The sequence below is a fragment of the Protopterus annectens genome, chromosome 7.part0 (assembly GCF_019279795.1).
Source record: "Protopterus annectens isolate FY-2018-M chromosome 7.part0, PAN1.0, whole genome shotgun sequence".
Classification (NCBI taxonomy): Eukaryota; Metazoa; Chordata; order Ceratodontiformes; family Protopteridae; genus Protopterus; species Protopterus annectens.
This window is the reverse complement of record NC_056739.1, coordinates 600,191,834-600,214,093: the sequence shown is the minus strand read 5'-3', so window position 1 is coordinate 600,214,093 and position 22,260 is coordinate 600,191,834. Positions and strand designations below refer to the sequence as shown.

Sequence of the window (22,260 nt, the reverse complement as noted above, 5' to 3'; positions counted from 1 at the left end):
CAGTACCAAGCTGATATTCTTAAACAAATGGAAGACATGCTGGAAAAGATCCAAGATGGAACTGTGAAACGCAGACATCTTAGACTGTTTTAGCCTGCCGTTAAGATTGTAAGCACACATTCAAACAAGACTGTGATTTCATGATGGCTTCTGCCAGGACTACAACCTCTGATACAATGTTTAGAAGGCATGCTTGACTGAGGTGTCATCCATTGCCAGCTGATATAAAAATAAGCTCTTCAGTGCGCTACTGAACATAGATCTTATGTTTGGACCATCCTTTCTGAGTCTTTAAAAAGAATGGAAGCGAAGGGTAAGACAATGCAAATAATAAAGCATTTCTTTCAACCTCCAGTTTTTAAGTACATCATGATTTTTGTCTGCCAGAAGTGGCACTTTTATGGGAAATAATCCTAGGTGTACAACAATTTAAATAAACAAAAGCCGTTTAAAATGGCCAGTGGAAAGGAGATAAGGGATGAGTCAGGAAAATAGAGAGGGGCAGGGGGTAATGTTCCTCCTTACAGTCAGGAGGATTCCTCTAAGTTTTGACTATTCCACTACAGCTCTGCCCTCTCCATCCTTTCTCCCTTGCTTCCTATTTGAAAGACTGGCTATTTTCAATGAAATGGTTCAGTTTGGTGATAGACCTGTGGGTGAGTAAAGTAGTTGTTTTATGATACAAAATCCAGTTTAAAATGTTCCTACCCTTCACAGGGAGACCAGCTGACATTAGGGGCTCCATATTAGGATATCTCTTTTCTTTAGCAGCAATGGAAAGAGCATGCCCAACAGCAGAAGGAATATAATTCTTTTTGAGAGACTTCCTAGTGTCCAGGAGCAATGGACCCTGTTTTGAAACTTAATCCTGTGTTGTGACTCCTTTCCACCCAAAGCCTTAACACATTCTGCAAGAGGCCAGGAAGCCTGCAGCCAAGAATTTGCACCTGACAAAATGGTATGGATTCTGTGTATGGTTTTGTGACTGGACCCTGTTGCCTAGTGTAGTCTTAGCTTGTCTGATAAAGGACTATGCATACACCTCAGTCACAGTCGAAGTGCATTCTCTTTAGCTTGTTTGCCTTTGAATACTCCATTGGCTTTTATCTCTGCAGTTAAACCGTTTTTAAAGGGGGTTGTTACTTGAGGTCCCCAAGGATACCAGTGCATCTTTCTATAATGTAAATATTGACTCTGTTCATGTCCTCTTTGAACCTGTTAACGTTACTAAAGTTACATTTCTGTTGTGGAAGACCTTGTTTATGGCAGTTACCCCAGAATATCTCTCAACATTTAAATACAGAGTTATAGACAAAGCAAAGTGTGATTAGTGAAAAGACCTACAATTATAGACATTTTTAAAAGTTTGCTGTTAACATAGAACTTCTTAAAATTTGCAGTTTTATGCGGGATATTGCAAATTAGGAGTCTCCCTCAAAAATCTGGACAGTTGAATGGTGCATACCCTGACAAATACAATTTCAGAGGTACACTCCTTGATTTGTAAAGAATCCTATAAGTTTTCCATCAGGAGAGGCTGGTACTTAAGACCAACCCTTCTTACATGCTGAGAGTTGTGTCAAAGCTGGTCTTGTTCCATTTGCTAATTTTCTCCTGTCTGATGGACTAAACAAGTACTTGAGGTTTACTGTAAAAGACCCAGAGATTTTAGGCAAATGGAACATATTTATGTTGCTTTTATAATGGCGACGCAACATAGGCCTGTCATCAAGCAATCTCTAATTGCTTGGTAAAATGTAATAACCACCATAGCAAAACCCTGCCGGTGGAGCAGTGGTAGGTCACTGTTCACTCCACTTGAAACGTAGCCAGCACAGCTGCCTTTATCAGAAACAAATGAGAACATAGTGTTTGTGAGACAGCTACCTGGACTTTAGTGCATACCTTTTCTGCATCTTACAAAGCAGATGTATAATGCAGTAGCAGAGCAGGATTTACCAGTGCAGAGATGCAGGACATATGGATGTTCTTCGTGTTTCACTGTTGCAGTCATAACAATAGGGTGTTCCTGCCGGCAGGCAGCCCGAGGTCGGCCAGAATTACAAAGTCTGGGTCCGGCGTCGGCTGTACCAGCAAGTACCCTGACGTCAGAACGCAGAGGTATAAAGCCGTCAGCCGACGCCATCTTCTCCAGTCTTTCTTGCCGTGCGGTGGAAAGCAGCTCGCAAGTCGTTGGTTGGCGCATTCAGGACAACGTGCTTTGATTGTCGTCGGTCCGAAGTTTATACTTCTCTTCTCAAGCTAAGTACCCCGATGTCCTTCAAGGATGCATCTGCAGTCCTTACAAATGGGTAGTCCTGTCGTCAGGCAGCCCTTCGGTCGGCCGGATTCCAAAGTCTGGGTCTGGCTTCGGCTGGTGTCACACTTCACCCGACGTCATAGCTGCAGTTTTTCGGGTATAAAGGCATCAGCCGACGCCATTTTCCTCAGTCTTTCTTGCCGCGTGGCGCCCGAAGCAGAAGCTGTTCGCAAGTGCCGGTCGGTCAGAACCAGAGATTACTACATACCGAATACTACTTCGAAGACTTCTAAAAAGCTAAGTACCCCGTTGGGGACTCTTTCTTGCCTCAGCCGATGTCAGAAAAAGTGAATAACTGTTTAACTTGTGGGAAACAAATACCTCATAAAGATTTCCACTCTTACTGCTTACCTTGTTTAGGCCCAGACCACGACGTAGCAGCTTGTCTAGCCTGTGCTTCTTTTAATCGACGGACGCTTAGACGTCGGTCGGAATTTGCAGAACAGTTTTTCGGCTCCGATTTTGCTTATAACATGCCGTCGGACCCTCCGACTTCACAAATTACCAAAAACCGCAGGGAAAAGGACCGACACTCGCGGTCCGTGGTTTCGGCCGAAACCGCGGTTAAGCCAACCACGAGTGTCTCTGTTTCGGCTGAAACCGAGCAAGCGGTTCTTCCCCCAGCCGAAATCATGCCTTCTACCGAGGCCTCTTCTAGCCTGGTGGAATCAGCTTCTGAAAACCAACCTTCTGTTGCGGTTTCTCAGGAATTATCAGACACTATTCCCTTGGATATTTCAACCCCTGCACGTGGAGCTGCTAGGCCTCCTGCAGCCATGTCTATTAAGGCCTTTGCCAGGGCTAAAGCAGCCAAAGCTTCAAAAACGGTGCCTGTCAAACCCCCTTCTCACAGGCCCAGCACCAGTTCCCATATGCTTTCTTTGGCTGAGGATCTCATTTCTTTAATTCGTGGATCCCAGCCTCATCCAGACAGGACCTGTCATCCACCTCCAGAGAAGAGGCCTAGAGCAGAGCCCCCTGAGCCAGTATCCACAGATGATTGCTCTGATGACTCAGAACATACAGACCCTCCTGAGGCTCCTTATTCCCCTTACGAAGACTCTGATGCTGAAGAGTCCATTCCTTCAGCCTCTCCACCTGAGGAATTTTCCTTTGGGGAAACCTTGCATGCTATGAGGGAACAATTTCAGTGGCAGGGCCAAGATTTCTCAGACTCCAGAAAAAGGCTTAGAACCTTTCTACATTTGCCACAGCATAGGCCTTTAGCTGTACCTCCAGTTCTTTTTGTTGTAGATGATGCATTTAATGATGCTTGCATTGCTCCTGATTCTTTACCTCCGGCCCCTGCTAAGCCCGATAGGTTCTACAGGGTCCCGGACACTCATCACCATTTATACAAGGCTCCTTTTGCAGATCCAGAGACTATCTCCCAGGGCCCTAAAGCTGTAGCAACCACATCTACTAAAAACCCCCTCCCCTCTGAAAGGGAATCCAGATCCTTAGAGAGATGGGGTAAAAAAGTTTACACCTCTGCTACTTTGTCAGCTAGAGCTTTGAACTGCCAATTTCATATGATTCAATATCAAGAGTTTATGCTTGACCAGTTAACTAAAAAGCTGTCCTCTGAAGAATCTTTAGATAAAAATATGTTCAGGAAATGGTACATAACATACAGCAGGTTAGTAACCATTCTTTAAAATGTGGCTATGATGCACTGGAGGCTTCCTTTAGATCAGCCATGACTGGCACAGTTATCAGGAGACATGCATGGTTGAAAGAGCAGGCATTACCAGACCATGTCAAATCAAAGCTTTTGGATGCACCCATGGACAAAGTCAATTTATTTGGTTCCCCTGCACAGCAGGTACTAAAAAAGATGGAAGAGAAGGCGAAATCTGTACAAACAGTGAAAGATGTCTTACAGGTTCAACCTCCAAGGTTTAGCAGGAACTGGCCCTCCAAGAATTGGTCCTTTCCGGACTCCTCTAAGGCACAGAGAGGCAGGAATAGGCGTTCAAGAGGCAGAAACCAATCCAGGGGTGCCTACAGGGGACGCCAGTGGCAAAGTAACAACCAGCGAGGCACGGACGCAGCCACCACCACTACAACAACACAATCACTGTGACTTGGCTGTGGCACCGCCTACCAGGGAACAACTGGAAGCACCCTTAGGCGGAAAGCTAACCTTATTTTCAAAGAACTGGCATTGCATCACAAGGGAAAATGGATTTTGCAAACTATAGACCAAGGTTACAGGTTCCATTTCCATACTCTACCAGGAAAGAGAGGAATGCCAAACCTACCACCTACTCAAAGGGCAGAAGCTCTAAAGCAAATATCTCAATTATTAAGAATGAGAGCTGTGGAAAAGGTACCATCGATGGAACAAGGAAAGGGATTTTACTCCAGACTCTTCCTGGTACCAAGAAAAGAGAGCAAATGGAGGCCTATTCTCGACCTGTCCGCTTTAAACACATTCCTCATTGTTCCAAAATTCAAAATGCTGACCCTACAGCAGCTTCTTCCCATGCTGGGCAAGGAGTCTTGGCTGGTAACTCTAGATCTCAAGGAGGCATACCTGCACGTCCCCATACGACCAATTTGCAGAAGATACCTCAGATTTCTTGCAGGATCAGAGCATTATCAATTCTCAGCATTGCCCTTTGGCTTATCTACTGCGCCCAGAGTGTTCACGAAATGCCTGGCATCAGTAATTGCTCATTGCAGACTTCAGGGATCCAAATTTATCCCTACCTGGACGACTGCCTGATACAAGCGGACAACAAAAGCAAGCTAACAGAAGACTTACAAAGAGTCATTTACCTGCTGCAAGCCCTGGGATATACAGTCAATATAAAAAAGTCAAGGCTGATTCCATCCCAAAGAATAACTTTTCTGGGTGCAGAGCTGGACACATCAAAACAAATGGCATTCCTAACTGCAGAAAAGAGAGCAACTACCTCTCTACTTCTTGGCATTAACAAAGCAGAACCATCTAACTGCAAGAAAAGTACTGCAAGCCCTAGGCTTCATGGCATCCTGCATAATTCTGGTCCCTCATGCCAGACTGCATATGAGAAAGCTACAGTGGTACCTAAAGAATTTGTGGTCCCAACACAAGCACAGCCTAGAAACCAAAATTCCAATAATTCCATGCCTGAAGCAAGAGTTCCTATGGTGGGCTCAGGCCTGTCAATCAAACACAGGATTGCCCTTCTGCAACAGTCAACCAAGCCAAACCATCACGACAGATGCCTCAGACCTCGGTTGAGGGGCACACATGCTGGACAAGTGCATACAAGGCTTATGGACCCAAGACCAGCTGCGCCTGCACATAAATCTAAAGGAAATGCTGGCAGTAAAATTGGCAATCCGGTCATTCAGACCATTTCTCCAAGAAGGTCAGTTGATGATAAGGACAGACAATACCACAGTTTATGTGGTACATCAACAAACAGGGAGGCACACATTCATATCCTCTATGCCGGCTGGCACTGGACCTATGGGATGTGGCTCTGAGCTACAACATTCAGTTACAAGCAATTTTTGTACCGGGAAAAGAAAACATTCTAGCAGACATATTAAGCAGAGCTACCACAGATGCCCACGAATGGATGCTGCATCCGGACATCTTCAAAGCCATCACAAGAGAATGGGGATTACCACAAATAGACTTATTTGCATCCCCACTCAATCACCAGCTAAAGAAATTCTGCACAAGGACGTACCACCCACTTGCTTGGAAGGTGGACTCCCTATCTTTCAGTTGGAAAAACCTGACAGCATACGCATTCCCACCACTTCCTTTGATGCACAAGGTGCTTTTGAAAATCAAAGAGGAACGTCCAAGGATCATTCTGATAGCTCCAGACTGGCCAAGACAACATTGGTACCCATTGCTGAGGAGCATGTCTCGGGAACAAATATGGGCACTGCCCTGATCCCATTGCTGTTAACACAGAACAACTACAACATCCTGCATCCAAACCTGAAAACTCTGCAGCTAACTGCCTGGAACATTACATAAGAACAATTAACCCAAATTTATCCCAAAGGGTTAAAGACATAATCCTTGAGGCTCGTAGACCTTCAACAAGAAAGAATTATGCAGCAAAATGGAAAAGATATCTCATTTGGAGTACTGCAAAGGGAGAAGATGTGGCACTGGTAAACATAGCCAACATCCTGGAGTACTTGGCAGAGCTCTCCCATACAGGCCTGTCCTATTCTTCCATCAAGATACATGCATCAGCTATTTCAGCAGAATACAGCTTGGATCCTCCTGTCTTCTCTCATCCTCTGCTCAGACAGTTTCTGAGAGGAATTAAAAATGTAAAACCTCCCAGGAAACCACCATTGCCAGCATGGGACTTGAACTTTGTGCTAGAAAAATTGACACTTCCCCCTTTCGAACCAGCAGCAACAGCAGAATTACAATACTTATCCTGGAAGACTGCTTTCCTGCTGGCAATCACCTCAGCAAGAAGGGTCTCTGAACTACAGGCGTTAATGGCAGTGCAACCCTTCCTGATCTTCCATCAAGATAGAGTGTCCATGAGAACAAATCCTACATTTATGCCTAAGGTGGTATCCAGAGTGTCTTTAAATCAGGCTATCCACCTACCTACATTCTTCCCCAACCCACAGAACAGGGAGAAAGACTGTTGCATACCTTGGATGTACATAGACAATTACGCTACTACCTGGACAGGACCAAGTCCAATAGAAAAACTGACCAGCTTCTGGTAGCATATGCAACAGGAAAGGAAGGAAAACCAATTTCAAAACAGACAATCTCCAAATGGATAGGTAATTGCATTAGATTTTGTTACTCCTACCATGGAAAGAAAACTCCAGAGAACATCAGGCCTCACTCCACAAGGGCTACAGCCACTACCACAGCTTTCTTACGAGGAGTGGCTACCAAGGACATTATAGAGGCTGCTACTTGGACCTCCGTGCATACATTTGCCAAGCATTACAATTTACCTTTATACTCTAGATCCCGAGCAGGTTTTGCCACTGCTGTTTTGCAAGGGATCCTAACTGCACCATAATCTCTCCTTTTTTCCTCCTCCCCTAGTTTAGCTATGGTATTCTACCCATTTAAGGACTGCAGATGCATCCTTGAAGGACATAGTACAGTTTTGTACCTACCATAAATGTAGATGTCCGATAGGAATGCATCTGCAGTCAGGATTACCCACCCACCTTCCCTCTGTGGTACTCCTAGGGTATTTGCCATCCTTCAGCTAGCTTGGGGATCTATTATGGTGTATTTGTTTGTATATATGTACATACATGCTTATTTTATGTGTTTGCTCTCTACTATTTGGAAACATTGGCATTTATCCAAATTTAGCCATCCAAGAGGGCACCTGGCATCTGGGGCAAGAAACACTGAGGAAAATGGCGTTGGCTGATGCCTTTATACCCGAAAAACTGCAGCTATGACGTCGGGTGAAGTGCGACACCAGCCGAAGCCAGACCCAGACTTTGGAATCCGGCCGACCGAAGGGCTGCCTGACGACAGGACTACCCATTTGTAAGGACTGCAGATGCATTCCTATCGGACATCTACATTTATGGTAGGTACAAAACTGTACTTTGGTGAATCTTTTTCTTGCTCCTCCGATGTCAGAAAAAGTTAATAATTGTATATCGTGTGGAAAACAAATACCTCATAAAGATTTCCACTCTTACTGTCTACCTTGCTTATGCCCTGACCACGACGGTTCTTGCTGTCGGTTCTGTGCCAGGTTTAATTCTCGCACTATCAAGCATAGGTACGATTGGGCCTTGAATTATTTCGGTAGACGATTCAATTACAGGATGTCGTCGGATACCTTACCGACAACCGGAATGCAAAAGAAACGCAAGGACAAGGATAGGCCTCCGAGGTCCAAACAGGATACTTTGCAGCCGGAGCCAGCTTCGGGTTCGGCGGTCGTCAGTGAGGCGCTTTTGCAGCCCCTGTCGTCCGCCACTTCGGAACCGATGGCCGACACGGATTCCCATGGGGAGCCATCTAGGCCTAGTATTTTATCTTCTGCAGGACCTTCGGACGTCGCTCCTTCAGATGGGTCCGGAACCGCTGTGCAGGTACCTGCTTCTGAGGGGGTTTTCAGGCCTTCTCATATCACTATTTCTACAAAGGCAAAGGCAAAGACTCCTGTTAAATCAAGGGTTTCTTCTCAAGCTGCTTCGGATACAGCTCCCAAAGCCCAGAAACAATTACTACGGATGGCTGAGGATTTGCTTACAATGATTAGGGGTTCTCACCCTCCTCCTGAAAAAAGGCCTAGACAGGATTTACCGTATGATTCCTCTGATCAGACTTCTGTGTCTTCTGTCTCTTCTTCTGAACAGGATTATTCTTTTCCTCCTTTTGAGGATTCTGATGCAGTGGACTCGTTTCCCTCTGCTTCTCCCCCTGAAGATTTCTCTTTTGGGGAAACCTTACATGAGATGAGAGAGCATTTTCATTGGGAAGGTCAGGATTACTCTGCTTCCAAGAAGAGACTTAAGGAATTTCTCCTTCTCCCTCAACACAGGCCTTTGGCTATTCCTCCTGTACTTGATATTGTGGATGATGCTTTCTCTGAAGCTAACCTGAATCCTGATTTCTTGCCACCTGCTCCTTCTAAGCCTGATTGGGAGTCCCTGATTCCCATCAATTCTTATTTAAGAACCCTTCTGCAGATCCTGAAACTATTTCTCAGGGTTCTAAGGCTGCTAAGGCCGCTTCATCTAAAAATCCTATTCCCTCTGAAAAGGATTCTCGTGCCTTGGACAGGTGGGGCAAAAAGGTTTATACTTCTGCTACTCTTTTTATTAGAGCTTTAAATTGCCAGTTTCACATGTTCAAGTATCAGCAATTTCTTTTGTCTGTTTTAAAGCAAAGGCTTTCTACCTTTCCTGCATGTGCAGAGGACAAGGAATTACAGGATGTAATGCATGCAACTGAACAAGTTAGCAAACATAGTCTACATTGTGGTTTTGATGCCTTGGAAGCTTCTTGCAGGGCCGCAGCCTCTGGTACTGTTATCAGGAGACATGCTTGGCTTCGTGAGCAGAATTTACCTGAGCAGGTTAAGGCTAAACTGTTAGATGCCCCTGTTCAGCATGATGTTTTATTTGGATCCAAGGCTGAGGAGGTTATTAAAAAGATGGAAGAAAAAGCAAAATCTATGCAGACTGTGAAAGATTTCTTGCAGGTTCAGCCTCCTAGATTTTCCAGGAATTGGCCCTCCAAAAATTGGTCCTTTCCCACGTCTGACAGGCCTCAAAGGGGGGAAGATATAGACGCCCCAGAGGTCGAGCTCAGGCACAGGCCTCTTACAGGTCCAGACAATGGACTGCTTCATCACCTAGACGGGGGGAATGAAGACAGATCTCAATCACAAAGGAAGCAGACCCAATGACTCCCTCTGCTGGGCTACAGGTCCTCTTTGTCTGGAAGCCCCTTTCGGAGGAAAACTTTCTCTTTTCTACCAAAATTGGACTCAGATTACCCAGGACAAATGGGTTTTAGACGTGATTTTAAGAGGTTACAAATTCCACTTTCATACTCTACCAAGGTCTATCGGTTGGCCAGATCTGCCAAAACATCAGTGGTCAGAGGCCTTAAATCAAGTGGACGCCTTATTGGCCATGAGAGCCATAGAGCCTGTTCCACTTTCAGAGATGTGAAAAGGTTTTTACTCAAGACTATTTCTGGTTCCAAGAAAGCAAAATTCATGGAGACCGATTCTGGACCTTTCGATATTGAACACCTTCCTGGAAATTCCAAAATTCAAGATGCTTACTTTACAACAACTTCTTCCAATGCTCTCCCAGGATGCCTGGATGGTGACATTGGACTTGAAAGAGGCCTACCTACACATTCCCATCAGGCAGGAACGCAGAAAATACCTCAGGTTCAAGGCAGGTTCAAGGCACTTTCAATTCTCTGTACTGCCCTTTGGCTTATCTACTGCGCCCAGAGTCTTTACCAAGTGCCTGGCTCCAGTAGTAGCTTATTGCAGACTCCAAGGGATTCAAATTTACCCCTACCTGGACGACTGCCTGATTCAGGCTGACAGCAAAGACCTTTTACTTCAGCATCTGCATTTTGTTCAATGTCTTCTCCTTATACTGGGATTTTCAGTGAACACAAAAAAGTCACATTTGATCCCCTCTCAACAAATTATCTTTTTGGGAGCTTTTCTAGACACAAACTTGCAAATGGCCTTCCTCACTCCAGAAAAACAATTACAGCTGGCCTCAATTTTCAAAACCTTGGCTACTTTAACTCCGCTCACTGCAAGGAAATTCCTGCAGGCATTGGGCTACATGGCTTCTTGCATTCTGTTGATTCCAAATGCAAGGCTTCACATGAGAAAACTTCAATGGTACCTAAAGAGTGTATGGTCACATCATTACCACAGTCTGGACTCAATGATTCCACTGATTCCCTGCCTCCAGAAGCTGTTCCTTTGGTGGTCCAGGGCTTGTGCTTTAAACAAAGGGAATCCATTCCGCCTGCCTCTACCTTCTCAGACCATAACCATGGATGCATCGGATTATGCTTGGGGAGCTCATTTTCAAAATCTTTGCCAGCAGGGTTCTTGGACAAAGAAGCATCTAGCCTGGCACATCAATTTGAAGGAAATGTTGGCAGTTCAAAATGCTCTTCTAGCCTTCCAAAAACATCTAAATCCGGGGCCTCTTCTGATTCGTACAGACAATACCACAGTCATGTGGTACATAAACAAGCAAGGGGGCTCTCATTCTTACCCCCTCTGCAGACTAGCCATGAAGTTAGGGGACACGGCTTTAAATCTGAATCTGCATCTTCAAGCTCAATTCATTCCAGGAAAAGAGAATCTGTTAGCAGACAGCCTAAGCAGAAACCTTTTGGATCGTCACGAATGGATGCTGGACCCCAGCCTATTCAGCAAGATTACTGCAGTTTGGGGTTGTCCTCAGATAGATCTGTTTGCATCCCATCTCAATCATCAGCTGCCTCTCTTTTGCACCAGGTCCTTCCACAAAACAGCTTGGAAAGTGGATGCCCTGTCATTCAGCTTGGAGGAACCTTTCGGGATATGCCTTCCCTCCTCTTCCTCTTCTTCCTCGTGTATTACTAAAAATAAAACAGGACAAGCCCAAGATGATCATTCTGCTAGCTCCAAATTGGCCTCTGCAGTTTTGGTATCCAACCTTAAAACACCTGTTCTTGGAACCTCCTTGGATTCTACCTCTGAACCCTTCTCTTCTGTCCCAGCATCAGGGTCAGATGCTACACCCTCGACTCAAGACCCTATGTCTGGCAGCTTGGCTCTTCAAGGGCCTTTGATTCCTTCTGCTCTCCCCAAACAAGTTTTGGAAGTTCTTTTAGAAGCTAGACGACCTAGCACTAGGAAATCTTATGCTTCTAAATGGAAAAGATTTTGTATTTGGATGCAGGACCGAGGTTCTAACCCTATTGTGCCTGATATTCCCTCTATTTTACTTTACCTCTCAGACCTTTTGCTTAAAGGCCTCTCCTTTTCATCCATCAAACTTCATGCTTCTGCTATCTCAGCTCATTTCAGCACTGATCCTCCCATTTTTTCTCACCTATTGGTGAGACAATTTTTGAGAGGGGCTAAGAATTTAAGGCCTCCCAGAACTCTTCCTGTTCCTGCTTGGGATCTTAATTATGTTTTGGAGAAACTTACTTTGCCTCCTTTTGAGCCTGCTGCGGCTTCCGATATCAAGTTCTTATCCTGGAGGACAGCTGTTTTGTTAGCATTGACTTCTGCCAGAAGGGTTTCAGAGCTGCAAGCTCTCATGGCTGTGGAATCATATATTATTTTCCACCAAGACAGAGTTTCCTTGAGGACCAATCCTACATTTATGCCTAAGGTGATTTCGAAGGTGGCTCTAAATCAGACTATTCACCTTCCTACCTTCTTTCCTAATCCTCAAAATAAAGGGGAAAGGATTTTACATTCATTGGACGTACACAGACAGCTACAATTTTACCTGGACAAAACTAAGGATTTCAGAAAATCTGATCAATTGCTTATCTCTTATGCCTCCAGTTCTCTAGGTAAGGCTATTTCTAAACAAACTATTTCCAAATGGATTGCCCATGGAATAAGGTTTTGTTACTCTCACTATGGGAAACAGATTCCAGGTACTGTGAGGAGTCATTCTACTAGAGCAGCTGCCACTTCAGCAGCTTTTCTCAGAGGAGTTCCTACCAAAGATATTTTGGAAGCTGCCACTTGGAGTTCAGTGCATACTTTTTCTAAGCACTATAATCTCCCTCTGTATTCTAAGTCTAGGGCAGGCTTTGCCTCTGCTATTTTGCAGGGTCTTCTTGCTGCCCCTTCATCTGCATAGCCTCCTCCCTTTTTCACTGCTTTGGGATTCCACCCTACAGTTATGACTGCAACAGTGAAACACGAAGAACATAGTACAGTTGTGCACACCTACCATAAATGTAGATGTTCGAGTGTCTTCACTGTTGCAATTGGTGTTTCCCTCCCACCTATCCCCTCTTGTTCTTGTTTGTTCCCTCTTCCACTTCTTTTGTGGTGTATTTGTGTTTCCTTTTTGGACACCTTTTGGTTTACTGGGGGCTTCTGACATCTGGGGCAAGAAAGGCTGGAGAAGATAGCGTCGGCTGACGGCTTTATACCTCTGCGTTCTGACGTCAGGGTACTTGCTGGTACAGCCGACGCCGGACCCAGACTTTGTAATTCTGGCCGACCTCGGGCTGCCTGCCGGCAGGAACACCCTACAGATGTCCTTCATGGATGCATCTGCAGTCATAACAACTGGGTTGTCCTGTCGTCAGGCAGCCCTGCAGTCGGCCGGATTCCAAAGTCCGGGTCCGGCTTCGGCTGATGTCGCACTTCACCCGACGTCATCTCTGCTGGTCTCTGGGTATAAAGGCATCAGCCGACGCCATTTTCTTCAGTCTTTCTTGCCGCGTGGCGCCCGAAGCAGAAGCTGTTCGCAAGTGCCGGTCGGTCGGATCCAGAGATTTCTACTACCGAATACTACTCAAGACTTCTAAAGCTAAGTACCCATTGGGGACTCTTTCTTGCCTCAGCCGATGTCAGAAAAAGTCAATAACTGTTTAACTTGTGGGAAACAAATACCTCATAAAGATTTCCACTCTTACTGTTTGCCTTGTTTAGCCGCAGACCACGACGTAGCAGCCTGTTCGGCCTGTGCTGCCTTCAACCGACGAACGCTTAGGCCGGGTCGGAGTTTACTGAACAGTTTTTGGTTCAGAATTTGCGTACATTATGCCGCCGGATCCTCCGACTACCCAAATTGTTAAGAAACGAAAGAAAAAGACCGACACTCGCGGTCCACGGTTTCGGCCGAAACCATGGTGAAGCAAACCGCGAGTGTCTCCGGTTTGGCCGGAACCGAGAAAACTGATCAAAGCACAGCTGAATCTTTGACTACTTCTGAGGTTCCTGCTACCTTACTTGAATCGGCCTCTGAAATTTTACCTACTACAGTGGCTTCTAGTGAATTATCAGACACCATCCCTTTGGATGTCTCTACCCCAGCACGTGGTGCTGCTAGGCCTCCTGCAGCCATGTCCATTAAGGCCTTTGCCAGGGCTAAAGCAGCCAAGTCTACTAAATCAGTGCCTGTTAAACCCCCCTCAACCAGGCCTACTTCTAGTTCACAAATGCTTACTCTGGCAGAAGATTTAATATCCTTAATCAGGGATCTCAATCTCACCCAGACAGGGCCTCTCAGCCCCAGAGAAGAGACCTAGGGCAGAGCCCCCCGAGCCTGTGTCCTCTGATGATTCTGCGGATGACTCAGATATTGCAGACCAGCCAGAGGCTCCTTTCTCCAATTATGAAGACTCAGATGCTGAAGAATCCATTCCAGCTGCTTCTCCACCAGAAGAATTCTCCTTTGGGGAAACCTTACATGCCATGCGAGAACAATTCCAATGGCAGCAACAGGATTTCTCAGATTCCAGAAAAGACTTAGGACTTTTCTGCACCTTCCACAACACAGGCCCTTAGCTATACCTCCTGTCCTCTCTGTTGTGGACGATGCCTTTAATGATGTCTGCTCTGCACCAGATTCCTTACCTCCAGCCCCTGCCAAACCAGACAGATTTTACAGGGTACCAGACACGCATCATCACCTTTACAAGGCCCCACTTGCAGACCCGAAACTATATCCCAGGGGCCTAAGGCAGTAGCCTCGACCACAGCAAAACCCTATTCCTTCTGAAAGGGAAGCCAGGTCTTTAGACAGAGGGGCAAAAAGTTTATACCTCAGCTACTCTCTCAGCTAGAGCTTTAAACTGTCAGTTTCACATGATACAATACCAAGAGTTTATGCTTGATCAGTTAACTAAAAACTATCCTCTGATGACTCTATAGATAAGAAATATGTATTAGAAATGGTAAATAACACACAACAGGTTAGTAACCATTCCTTAAAATGTGGCTATGATGCACTGGAGGCTTCATTTAGATCAGCCATGACTGGCACAGTGATAAGAAGACATGCATGGCTGAAGGAACAAGTCTTACTGGATCATGTTAAAGCTAAGTTATTAGATGCTCCTATGGATAAGACCAGTTTGTTTGGTACACCTGCCCAGCAGGTAATGAAGAAAATGGAAGAAAAGGCAAAATCTGTTCAAACGGTTAAAGATTTCTTACAGGTTCAGCCCCCAAGGTTTAGCAGGAACTGGCCTGCCAAAAATTGGTCCTTTCCTGACTCCACAAGATCCCAAAGGGGCAGGAACAGACGTTCCAGAGGCAGAAACCAATCCAGAGGAGGTGCCTACAGAGGACGACAGTGGCAAGGTAATAACAGAGGCACAGACTCAGCCACTACCACTACAACAGCACAATCACAGTGACTTAACTCTACATCCGCCTACCAGGGAACAAATAGCAGCTCCATTAGGCAGAAAATTAACCTTATTTTCGAAAAACTGGCACTACATCACAAAAGACAAGTGGATTTTGCAAACCATAGACCAAGGTTACCGGTTCCACTTTCACACTTTACCAGTCAAAGAGGAATGCCAAACCTGCTTCCAAATCAAGAAACAGAAGCTCTACAGCAGATAATGCAATTAGCAAAGATGAGAGCTGTGGAAAGAGTGCCAATAACAGAACAAGGCAAAGGATTTTACTCCAGACTATTCCTAGTTCCAAGAAAGGAAAAAGTTGGAGACCTATTCTCGACCTGTCCACCTTAAATACATACATCATTGTCCCAAAATTCAAAATGCTGACCCTACAGCAACTTCTTCCCATGCTGGGCAAGGAGTGTTGGCTGGTAACTCTAGATCTCAAGGAGGCATACCTGCACGTCCCCATTCGACCAATTTGCAGAAGATACCTCAGATTTCTTGCAGGATCAGAGTATTATCAATTCTCAGCATTGCCCTTTGGCTTATCTACTGCGCCCAGAGTATTCACAAAATGCCTGGCATCAGTAATCGCCCACTGCAGACTACAGGGAATCCAAATTTATCCATACCTGGACGACTGCCTGCTACAAGGGGACAACAAAAGCAAGCTGACAACAGATTTACAAAGGGTCATTTACTTGCTACAAGCACTGGGATACACAGTCAATTTACAAAAGTCAAGGCTGATACCATCCCAAACAAGGACATTCCTGGCCACGGAATTGGACACTGTAAAACAAATGGCATTCCTAACCGCAGAAAAACAAAAAGAACTCCCTCTTTACTTCTTGGCTCTAACAAAACAGAACAAGTTAACAGCAAGAAAAGTCCTGCAGGCCTTGGGCTACATGGCATCATGCATAATCTTGGTTCCACATGCCAGACTACATATGAGAAAACTACAGTGGTACCTAAGGAATTTATGGTCCCAACACAGGCACAGCCTAGAAGCAGAAATTCCACTAATCCCATGCCTAAAACAGGAGTTCCTATGGTGGGCACAAGCATGCCAGTCAAACCCAGGCCTACCCTTTCACAGCTATCAAGCAAGCCAGACCATCACAACAGATGCCTCAGACCTAGGATGGGGGGCTCACATGCTGGACAAATGCGCAAGGATTGTGGACGAGGATCAACTCCACCTGCACATCAACCTAAAAGAAATGCTGGCAGTAAAACTGGCAATCCAAAATTTCAGACCATTTCTAAAAGAGGGCCATTTGATGATAAGGACAGACAACACCACAGTCATGTGGTACATCAACAAGCAGGGAGGCATTCATTCATACCCCTATGCAGAATGACTTTGGAGCTTTGGAACCTGGCACTCAGCTACAACATCCAGTTACAGGCAATATTTGTACCGGAAAGGACAATACTCTAGCAGACATATTGAGCAGAACCACATCGGATGCCCACGAATGGATGCTACACCGGACATCTTCAAGACCATCTCAAAGAAATGGGGAAGACCACAGATAGATCTATTCGCTTCCCTCTCAATCACCAACTCAAAAATTCTGCACAAGGACATTCCACCCACTTGCATGGAAAGTGGATTCGCTCTCCTTCAGCTGGAAAGGTCTAACAGCATATGCATTTCCACCTCTTCCTTGATACACAAGGTATTACTAAAAATCAAGGAGGAACGTCCAAGGATAACCCTGATAGCTCCAAACTGGCCAAGACAACACTGGTACCCATTACTGAGGAGCATGTCTCGGGACAACATGTGGCCAATACCCCTGATGCCTTTGATGTTAACTCAGAACAACTACAGCATCATACATCCAAACCTAAAAACGTTGCAACTGACTGCATGGAACATCACATAGCAGCAACTAACCCAGAACTTTCCCAAAGGGTTAAAGACATTATCCTTGAAGCCGCAGACCTTCAACAAGAAGGAACTATGCAGGAAAATGGAAAAGGTTTGTCATTTGGAGCACTGAAAGAGGAAAAGATGTGTCAATTATAGATATGGCTAACATTGTGGAGTATCTGGCAGAGCTTCTACATACAGGCCTGTCCTACTCCTCCATCAAGATACATGCATCAGCTATTTCAGCAGAATACAGCTTTGATCCACCTGTCTTTTCACACCCTTTACTCAGGCAGTTCCTCAGAGGAATCAAGAATGTAAAACCTCCAAGGAAACCACCATTGCCAGCTTGGGATTTGAACTTTGTGCTAGAAAAATTGACACTCGCACCTTTTGAACCAGCAGCTACAGCGGACCTACAGCATCTATCGTGGAAAACTGCTTTCCTACTGGCAATAACCTCAGCAAGGAGGGTCTCTGAACTTCAGGCCCTAATGGCGGTACAGCCCTTCCTAATCTTCCACCAAGATAGAGTGTCCATGAGGACTAATCCTACGCTTATGCGTAAGGTGATATCCAGAGTGTCTTTAAACCAGGCAATCCACCTACCTACCTTCTTTCCCAACCCACAAAACAGAGGGGAAAGAATGCTGCATTCCTTGGATGTCCATAGACAGTTACGCTACTACCTGGACAGAACAAAAAGTAGCAGAAAAACTGACCAGCTTTTTGTAGCCTATGCAACAGGAAGGGAAGGAAAAGCAATTTCCAAACAGACAATCTCCAAATGGATAGGAAATTGCATACGGTTCTGTTACTCCTTCCATGGAAAACCAATTCCACAGAACATAAGGCCTCATTCTACAAGGGCAACAGCCACTACCGCAGCCTTCCTACGAGGTGTGGCAACCAAGGACATTATTGAGGTGGCTACTTGGACCTCCGTGCATACATTTGCCAAGCATTATAACTTACCATTGTACTCCAGATCCCGAGCAGGGTTTGCCACTGCTGTGCTGCAAGGGATCCTAACCACACCATAATCTACATTTTTCCTCCTCCCTTAGTTGGCTATGGTATTCTACCCAGTTGTTATGACTGCAGATGCATCCATGAAGGACATAGTACAGTTTTGTATCTACCATAAATGTAGATGTCCGAACTGGATAGCATCTGCAGTCAGGATTACCCTCCCTCCTTCCCCTCTGTGGTACTCCTAGGGTATTTACCCTCCTAATAGCTAGCTAGTGGGGGAGTCTTTTATGGTGTATTTGTTTGTATATATGTACATATATGCTTATTTTCTGAGTTTGCCTTCTACCCTTTTGGAAACATTGGCATTTATCCAAAAATTAGCCTTCCAGGAAGGGCAACTGGCATCTGGGGCAAGAAACACTGAAGAAAATGGCGTCGGCTGATGCCTTTATACCCGGAGACCAGCAGAGATGACGTCGGGTGAAGTGCGACATCAGCCGAAGCCGGACCCGGACTTTGGAATCCGGCCGACTGCAGGGCTGCCTGACGACAGGACAACCCAGTTGTTATGACTGCAGATGCTATCCAGTTCGGACATCTACATTTATGGTAGGTACAAAACTGTACTTTATGACTGCAACAGTGAAGACACTTGAACATCTACATTTATGGTAGGTGTACACAACTGTACTTTTCCTGTCCTCTTCATCTGAGTCCATGTTACCTACTACTTTATTACTACTTCCAAGCATTATAATTGATAGTGCAGCTGTGATCCTTGATATAAACATACTGCAGTTGTCTGAGAATGTCACCATAATACTTGATATTTTGAATACAAGGGTGATTGCCACAGTATAGGCTCTCTTCCAAATAACCAAACCCTCATCTTAGGAGATGGTAACTTAGATTGGTCTAAAATGAAAACAGACCCTCAACAACCAACAACCTATTCGGGTTCCATCAACTTGCATCTTCCCCCACCCGCCTTCACAAAAACTTAACCTCCAGCTCTATAATTGACTGGATACTCACCAACTGTCCCCACCATTACCATAACCCTAACACCCTACCTGACCAACTCAGCGACCACCTCCCAACCTCAGTTCTTAGATACAACACCCATCCTCCCAAATCCCACCAATATAGGAACTGCCGCAAACTCACTAATTTTAACGCAGCACAATTTAACTCGCTGAGGTAGCGTTGTCACCTCATAGCAAGACGTTGTCCCGTTCGATTCTCAGCTAGAGCGTCTTGTGTGTGGAGGCATACGTGAATGGGGCATGCCTTCGTTGAAGGTTGTGTGTCAGGGCTGGTAACCCGGTACGTAAAAATCCACTACCAATCATTAGCGGACCGGAGTTCCGCTCTGGCGACCAAACAAACAAACAATTTAACTCTACTCTATCTGCCATTGACTGGTCCATCCTTAAATATATCCCTCTTGATGATGCAGTTGATGATGCAGTTAATAAATTCAATACCATATTCATGAATACACTAAATTCCTTTGCTCCCGCTAGACAGATTAGAATGAAAACCAACTCTGCTCCCTGGCTTTCCAAAGAAACCAAGTCTCTTATGTTAAAAAGAGACAGAGCTTGGAAGGCTTGGATCAAAACAAAGGAATTACCTCTACTACACAGTTGTAGACATCTCAGAAATCCAACTAAGAAACTAACCCTGACCAACTCAGTTACATTTCCAACCCTAGAAAGATGTTTTTCATGTTTCACTGTTGCAGTCATCACACTTGGGTTATCTGCCTGCAGGTAGCCCTCAGTCGGCCCGAATACCAGAGTCTTGGGCTTTCTGTGTCTGATGCTGTGTCTTGTCTTTTCCTCGATCTTTCCAAAGCATTCAATACAGTCTCCCATCCCCTTCTGCTTTCTAAACTTTCAAATCTTAACATATCCCCTTCCTCCCTTGCCTGGTTATCCAGTTACCTATCCAACAGACAGCAATCTGTGAAATGGCATTCTTCCTCCTCTCCTTTCTTCCCAGTCCATACAGGGGTACCACAAGGTTCCATTCTGGGTCCTCTACTGTTCTGTGTCTTTACCAATGATCTCTACACATCTTGTAAACAATCCTCCCTCATCCAATATGCAGATGACTCAACACTCATCTCCATCTCTGAACTTCACACACTTTCCCAACAAGCCTTCCTATCTGCAGAACAATGGTTATCCAAACATCTACTCATCCTTAACCCCAAAAAGACCAAACTACTACTATTTCTTCCCTGATCTCTTAGTTATCACAGAACAACCTTTACTATTACCTCCTCAAACAACACCATTATCAAACCAGAAACTCAAACTAAACTCCTTGGAGTCATCGTTGACTAACTCAAATTCAATCCGCACATTCTCCAATGCATAAAAAAGACATACCAGAAACTTGGTCTATTGTACCACAGTAAAAAGTTTCTAACCGCAAATGCTAGACTCTCTCCCGCCCTTCTTCTCCCTTCACTTCTATATGCTGCCCCAGTACTTACCAACATTCAAACCACAACCCTGAATAAACTCCAACAAGCATACCACAAGATAGCTAGGTTTATCACAACCTCTCCATACAGTACTCACCACTGCTTAGCACTAAACTCCCACCACTGACTAGAATTCCCTCACATACTACTTCTATCGCAACTTCAAATGTTACACTCCATTTTCTACAAACCTTCATCCTGTCCAGCTCTCTCTTTCCTCATCTCTATCTACATCCCTCCTCGGTCTCACCGTACCTCCAATCAACAACTATTACACATTTACCAACCCCAAAAAAACAGTAGGCAAACTACTGTATAAACACACCATTGCCCAAGCTTGGAACGAACTACCAAGAGAAAATTTTCCCATCATTCACCCATCCCACTTTAAGGAAAAACTCAAACTCCATCTACTAAACTCTAAACTCTGCCCTTGTCAAGTCCCACCTTAACCTCCCTTACCCCTCTTATACAGCCTCTTTCTGTCTCTCCCCTACTGTTAGTACCCCATCCCCACTGAATACTTTTCTAAGCTGTACATTTCGTCACAGTAGACCTAAAACCAGTAGTTGTAAATATGTAAATATTATGTTACTTAATTTTCTTTTTTCCTTTTTGCTATGTACATATTATTTTCATTTGTGTCTCTGTTTTTCTTGCATATGTCTTTAACATCATTGTATAAATACATTTTGACTCAATTGCTTTGATTTTACTAGAAACTGTATATTGGAGCTTTTCTCTTTGGGTCTCCACTGAAAATGGACCCCAAGCCCGGTTGGACCAACCCGGTTAACAAATGTCAGTAAATACATAAATAATATCGTAGGAGTTCTGTCCTATTCATCTACAGGTTTGAAAACAGATTTTGGGTAGCGGCTCTCATATAATTTTAAACTGAGGTTGCACCACTTAGAAGGACATACATTTGCACCTCAAAGTCATCGAGTCATTCTTCCCCTCACCATTTTAGGCAAAGTTGTTGGCGACCTAAAGCTTCACACAAACAGAAATAAAAATGGCACAGTCTACTGCCCCTTTCTACCAGACCAGCTGACTCATTTCCTTGTTGTGGGGGTAACCAGCCCCCTTTTCAGAACAGCCTCAACTTTGGAAGTTGGGACACATGAATAGTTATCTATCTACAGCTAATTCCAAAGCATTGTTAATGAAACTGTAGCGGTGAACCTTGTATACATACGTGTGCTGTTAAAGTGGTGATGCTCACACTAATGTGGACTCCTCATGCCCTGCATCCATTCAGCGTCTGTCTCTATAGCTGACCCTACCAGCAGCCAAACCTCATACCTCAACCCTAGTTTACATTGGCTTATGTACCACTGAGTTAGTAAAATACTGGCATATAGTTTGGCTTCCTTTTATTTATACGCTACGTAAATAAGATATTTTAACAGGTTAGAATGAGGTAGTATTTATATTTTAACTTGTTATATTATTTTAATAATGATTTCTAGCCTGTAACAATTTATACAAGAAAATAAAATAAATCTGATAACAAACAATAGTTTTAATGGAAGATAAAGGATAAAATGCTATTAGAAAATGCATTTCCTAAATGTTATCACTGTATTGCTATACTTGTCAGTTCTTGAAGATGATAGTATAGTGATTTGTTTTTCCTATGAAACAGTGCAAATTCAAATAAATCATTAGACAACAACACTTTTTTTACTCTGTAAAGGCTGTTGGCCGAGGCGCTAGAGAAGTGAAGCTGT

General features: G+C 44.6%; 1 protein-coding gene across 1 annotated transcript in view; it reads left to right on the top strand.

Moving 5' to 3' along the window:
• The window catches only part of CSK (C-terminal Src kinase), a 2,395,116-nt gene that overhangs the window by 271,571 nt on the left and 2,101,285 nt on the right, over positions 1-22,260 (top strand). The gene's annotated exons all lie outside the window — the stretch shown is intronic.